Source organism: Patiria miniata, unplaced genomic scaffold (assembly GCF_015706575.1).
Source record: "Patiria miniata isolate m_02_andy unplaced genomic scaffold, ASM1570657v1 HiC_scaffold_12, whole genome shotgun sequence".
Taxonomy (NCBI): domain Eukaryota; kingdom Metazoa; phylum Echinodermata; class Asteroidea; order Valvatida; family Asterinidae; genus Patiria; species Patiria miniata.
The window spans coordinates 5,955,475-5,962,301 of record NW_024037050.1 but is presented as its reverse complement, the minus strand read 5'-3'; positions in this window follow the sequence as shown (position 1 = coordinate 5,962,301).

Genomic DNA, 6,827 nt, shown 5'->3' with positions numbered 1-6,827 from the left:
CCAATATTGTTCTGACTCCATTTTCTACTCTGTTAAATACCCAGTGTCCGCCTTCTCTATCACTTAATTTCTTTGTAAAGCTCAAAAGATTTCTCAATTATCCAGAACCCGAAAGGGTTGCCTAATAGACCCGTCATGCACGCGACGATGTTGATATTGCGCACAACGCCGGGAAATGTTTTTGACGAGGGAGGGCGCACTTAACCATCCACAGGCAAGCTCTGTCCACAGACAGAACACCATTAGGTTTTCCTTGATAACTAGCCTCATTGCCTATCGAATGAGGAGAGGCTACGGCCTCCTACCTTTAATATTTTATGCGCCTGGTCGATCGAATTCTCTGTGCTCTGGATAGCCTTGCAAAGAAAAAGCGGAGATACGGATAGCATATTGATGGCTAGTTTTTGCTCGACATCAGAGATCGTCAAAGCAGAATCTGCACTGACACGCTAAATGGCAGCACCAGGGAGTGGACAGTAGCGGGCGGCTATAACAAACCAAGAACACGCACAAAATCGATGAAAACATGTGTATGGGTGGCACTGAGTTGAGGCCTCCTATCCAAAATTTTGCCCAATGTTTTTTTCAAAATAGCATTTTCCCCAAAACGTGCTTCCATTAATACAAAATTCTGATATTACAAACTCTTTGGTTGGGTCTGCCTGAGTTTGTATTAACGAGAGCCGCTCGTAAAAGACATTGATGGGATCTCTATTATCCATCGTCAGAGGGCGCCCTTGAGAAATAACGGGTGTTAATCTCTCGGCCCACAGCTTCTAGCCCTTTCAGAAATAGTGTATAACTAGCGGGATGCCGCGCTTCGCGCGGCACCCGCTAGATGGGTGGAGTTGACTGTTTCGTAATAATTACTGTATACAGTGAAATCTCTATAATTTAAACTCCAATAACTCAAAATAAGTCAAATAAAGAATCAGACGCTCTGCTGCACGCGAGCCTATTTGGACTCGCCATCAGTCTCGCCTAAGTTGTATTTGCGTTTAGCAACGTGCGCGCACTGTAACGTTTCCTGCGGAGATTGTGCGAGAGTCCAGGACATATTGTCAATATAGGGAAGGGGCTAGCTAGGGTGAAGGGTGCTAGTCGGAACGCCTAATTTCCGTAAAACCCGTCAACCATGTCACCAATATTTCCGGGGATGGGGAGAAATATTTCCAGGGACGGGAGAAATTGTTTTTGTTATAGAGGGGAGATGGTGATATTGAAATGGGTGATATTGAAATCGCTGATATTGTGGAGGTTTATGTTTATGCTGGGATTCATACCGTTTAAATGTTGTTTTAAATTGCGCACCGATTAGGAAGGTCTTGCTGTCAACAGTTGAATGAAATGAAGTATTTATTGCCGACCGCGATTGTCTCATGCGATGTCTCATTATATAAAGCTCATAACTAAATGTTGTGCTGGAATATTGTTAAGTCAAATTGAACATTGATTTTTCAAGGTGCCAAACCATAAAGGACGTATACACCAACTGTACAATTAGGTAATTTAGATGAAACGCGGTTTGATCTTGGCCTTTACAACGTCGTATCCATCGTTCTCACTACAGAGGAGAGGAGGGGGAAGCCAGTGGGGGTGGGGGTTGGATATTGTGTGGCCTATTTACATGGGCGTCGCCAGGATTTGTTTTCTAGAGGGGGGCAAAACATATTTTTGCCAAAAAATGCCTGTTTTTCTCAACACATTCTCCATTTATCAGTTTTAGAGGGGGAAGGGTCGCAGGGACATTTTGCCCCCCCCCCCAACTCATTAAATTTACACCACTATGACTTCGCGGGTTTTTTTTCTTCTCTTTTTTCGTTTTTTTTTTGCTTTTCCGGGGGGGGGGGGCAACCCCCTTGCCCCCCCCCCCTCCCCCCCCCCCCCCTCGCGACGCCCTACTTATGTTACACCTGTGAATGGTCACTTATATTTCCGGGGAAGTGGGCAACAATTTATATTCGTTATGGTGAAGGGGGTGTTTCTTATGTATTAAGTAGAAGTTAATGTCATTATAGCAGTTGGTGTTTTTATTATGGTGATGGGGTTGTAGAGCAAAGTATTGTAACACGTTTATTTGCAGAAGAGAGTAAAACTATAAGAAAGGACATATTGGAGCACTTCATAATTATGTCAAGCACCACATGTTAAATGTATTTATTACAAAACTGTTAAAATGAAATCAGGTACAATGTATACACGAATTTTTTAGTAATAATGTATTTGCATTCATTACAGGGTGGTACTTTGACAAAACTCAGGGGATATAATTGTAGTAAATTTTCGGAGCGATTTTCGCAAGGGACGTCGGTCCAGGCTTGTTTAGCATAGGCACAAACATTCCATGAAAGACTTTCAAGCAAGACGGCCAAAGGCTATTGTGCATTTGCATTTTGTGTGTGTTAAAAGCTGTAATCATAAATAATGACAGCGGCATTGTAAGTTACAGGACAACATTTTTTAATGAGTGTTGGTGAAAACTCATGAGAAATGGAGGGGTATGCGAGTATGAATATTTTGTTGTGAAATTTTAAGAGTGATTATGTAATTTGGTAATCAAAGACATTGTTTTGTTATCAAATAAGATTGCCAGGATCGAAACAGTCTGCTTGGCCAGTAATTATCGGGTAATCATTCCATAATCATTCTTGGGTACAACTTTTAAAGCCAAGGATATAATTTTAAAAAAGGATGGACATAAAACAGCAGAAAAGAGTGATTATTTTTGCACTATTTCATGACTTCTAAATAATAAAATTATGGCTAGAAGAAAAATGTGTTTTGAATGGGTAAAGAGAAAAAGTAGGAATCTTGCAGTTGAACTGGAAAGAATAGGTGTGTCACGTCTTCGTCTGAGTTGAGATTCATGGTTGAAGCATGCACTGGACTCTGGAGCATGCTTGGAACATGGTTGGAGCTAGTCATGTGATGTGGGTGTCATCGGGAGTCCTGTGTAAAGGAGTAACACAGAAAAGAATAACGACTAAGGTGAAGAAAACTTGTAAAAAAAATACATCGGCTAACAATAGCTACAAATAAATTTTCCTGCGCGGTTTGTGCCTTACGATTCTGCGCGCCGTGCGTGCTCACAGCACATCGCGCAGTAATCGCCATCTTTATTTTTGGGTTGCGTGTTTTTGCTGTGCTGTCATCGTAATTTTCCCCCCAAATTTCCTGAAAAAATCAAAACCCTGCATGCCCTCTATCTATGACATACCTGTTTATTGAGAATGTCTCCAACTATTTTGGTCTGGCTTTTTTAAAGTGGATTTTGTTCCTTTATCAGGAACCGGGCCCTACTACTACGATCGCCATGTACGTCCGAGGCCCACGCGATTGGGTCACACTATTCACAAACAACAATTGTCATTGCCAGCAGTCCTGGCAGACTGGCAGTGGTGTTCGAAAGAATACTTATATTCCTTTGCCAGAGGTGATCGAAAGAATACTACTATAATCTATAATGTGTCATAGCACAAATCGGACTTACCAATTTTTAATTTGTAGCATAATCAATGCATCAAACGACCATCAAACGAAGCTAGTGCTGAGGAAATGTGGGGCAAGCATGCCTTTAGCTTTGCATGTTGCATGGAATACCGTTGCATGCGCTGCAGCGCATGCGAACGTGTACGTATAATTATGTACGTGGCACGACAGGTGTAGCGTGAATATCCGACTCCATGAAATGTGGACTCATTGGTAGTACTGCGCACGCGTGAGTACGATACTGTGCTATTTTTAAGGATCATTTCGGGAGAGTGACCTGTCACGTGCGAGGGATCAACCAATAATAGGGAAATAGGGGTCATATTTTCATAGGAGTCGAGTTTTCATGTGAAACCGGCCCATACGCAAGATGGCCGGCGCGGCCCAATGGGGAAGGGAATTATGGGAAATAGGGTGGAAATAGCCGGGCCCCGTTCCGCATCCCCCGCGGCCAACGGGCGCGGGCGGGACGGGAGACCGGTCGGGAAAATGGCAGCGCCCTCCAATCATTTTCGTGATTGTAGTATAGATGTAGTACCATGTATAATGCAGTGATAGTGCATTAAGAGTTTGGAGTAATTGAATAAGCTATTCTGAGCTATATAATCAAATGTAGGACACAATTGTTTATTCGGGGACGAAATTATTAGTGGAAGGGGTGGGAAACGATATGTCCTCGTCCCCCATATCGATCGACGCCGACGGTTGGCACCGTGCTTCAGAATGACAGACTTTACACATAAATTTATACGTAGGGGCTACATGTATGCCTACATGCTGTACAGCGTCATTTGGGGAAATGGAAAATTTCGAGAGACACCCTCAAACTGTTTTTAAGTGTAACTTTTCTCTGCGTGTGGGTGTGTATTTATGTGTTTTACTGCCCCCTGCGGTATTTTCGTAGGCCCTCGAATTGTTTTCGTAGACCCCGAATATTTCGTAGGCCCTAGGCACAGTGTCTACTATCCTATTGGATAATCCGGGCCTGTACATTTTTACCCGAAATTTAATCAGGCTGCATATATCGTGGAACTGCTAAAGGTGACGGACCAGGTTTAACATTATTGGAAACTTGTCATAGAAATAAGAGCTACCGATATATCAGAGAGTTTCTCCAAATATTTTATAACGGTTGGAGCAATACTGTAATGGTCTAAGATTTGCTTAGGCTACCTCTGTATTTTTTTCCATTTTGTTTTCACAAATTGACTATTTCACTTAATCTTGTTGCAGATTGTATTATAGGCTTAATCCGGAGACTGTGTTTTGTTTCTTTCCTGAAAAAGGTAAACATTATATACTGTGAATTATACTTGCAAGTGTTTGAAAAAAAATGTGGTGAATAAAAAAAACAACTTATGTGCTAGCCAAGCATCAGGGATCGGATGGGCCATAACAATGCCCCATGCCAATCCCTTAGGTCTCTTTCGGGATCACGGCGGTCCCGGCCAATACACACTTCCTTCCCTGTCCATCCATATAACCCCAGAGGGCGCACCATGTAAAAGCAAAGAGAGGAACAAGGCGGCACCCTAAGCCGCGCCCTGGCCTCCGAGTGGCCAGTTAGTGCCCTGAACCTGTACGAAGATGCCAACCTGGAACTCGCGGATAGTACCAGCAGCAGTGCTTACCGTACTAAGGTACTGTTGGTATTTTAGGACGGTAAATTAAATCCTTTATAGAAAGTGTCGGACAGCGCGTGTTGAAAACTAAAATGACACATGCGGGATCGAACCACCGATTCTCCACCCGTGGGTCAGAATTTAACCACTAGGCTATTTCACGAGTTACAGTTACGTTGAGCTTAAGACTTAAGAACCATTCATTGTGTTCTTAAGATCGGGTCTCTAAATTGGTTTCAATTGTTGACGGGTTTTTCCTTTCCGTTGTAGAGCGACAGTGCAGCGCGCCAATTATAATTACGCTCTGTTGCGTAATGTGCATACTGAACAAAGAGATATCTCCACAAGGATACAAATTCCATTACGGTGTTTCCATAGGCCCCCGAACTTTTCGTAGACCCCCAAATGTTTCGTAGACCCTAGGCACAGTGCCTACTGTGCATATTGGATAATACGGGCCTGGCTGGATTTGCCACCCACCCAGCCCACCAAAAATTTTGCTCTGGATCCGCTCTTGCCATAGTCGGTGTGATCACTGCCCCAACATTACAATAATGCTAGTGCAATAATTTGTGGCCGCTTTTAATTGTAGTTTTTCCTTTTTCTTTTTGTGATTTTTTTCTTTGAACAGTATTTCTTTGTTTTCTTCGGTTGTTTGCTTGTTGTTGTGTTTGTCCCCTGTTTTTCGGTTTTGATGTGTGAACAAGGGTCCCCATTTAATGGGCCTGTGTGCCTGTTCGGGGTTTCCCTTTTGCACCACATGTCATTTGTAATGTATTTGTACAATGAAGGTAATAAAAAAAAATTAAAATAAAATAAAATAATTTGCGGTACTAGCGTGTGCACTTCAAGTCCATTCACGTGTTGTGCGTTTCAAGCATCAGGAGGGTATAGCAATTAATGCTTTGCCGACTTGCCGAGCCGGTTACTTGGGTAAGTATCCCATAAGGCCATGCAACGTCCGGCGGGCGCCTCAGGCCGTGTCCAAACGAAACGGGCTTCCACGGAGCATAGAGCTACAAACCCTATGTAGCTCTATGCACGGAGCTAACGCTATGAATTATTGTCAGCGCGTCCCCGCGTATTCGGATGCAGCCTGGGAAAAATGTTGCAACCTGACGCCACTTCCGCAATTGTGTGCAAAGTCTATGGAGTGTCAAGTGTTTTTTTCCTAACAAAATTGGAAATATTTCTCAGTCCCAGATTCATGTCTTATCATCATTTTTGCAATGAATGACTTGTATTGAGATGATTATGAAGAAAAAAGTGGCGTCAGGTTGCAACATCCCCCCTGGAAAAGCACCCAAAAAAGAAGAAAAAAGAGAGGAAAAAAAGAAGAAAAAAGAGGCGAGAAGTCGTATTGGTGTAAATTTACGGGCTGGGGGATGTCCCTACCCCCTCTAAAACTGATATGTTGAGAAAAACAGGATTTTTTTGGAAAATATTTTTGCCCCCCCCCCCCCTCCCCCTCCTGAACAAATCCTGGCGACGCCCATGTTTCCAGCTCTTGCACGAAACTTTACCCGAAACTGTTCGTTTATTTCGAGCCAGGCGCGAGTAAGCTGGGGGAAGTAATCGAACGCACTAATTATGTGCCCATTTTTAGGGCACATTTTGAGGCTTTGGGGCTTGGTTTTCATATTCCTCGTTCATATCAAAATTTTACCATTTGGGGAAATGGATACTTCAAAAAATGTCAGAAACTTTTAGGGCATT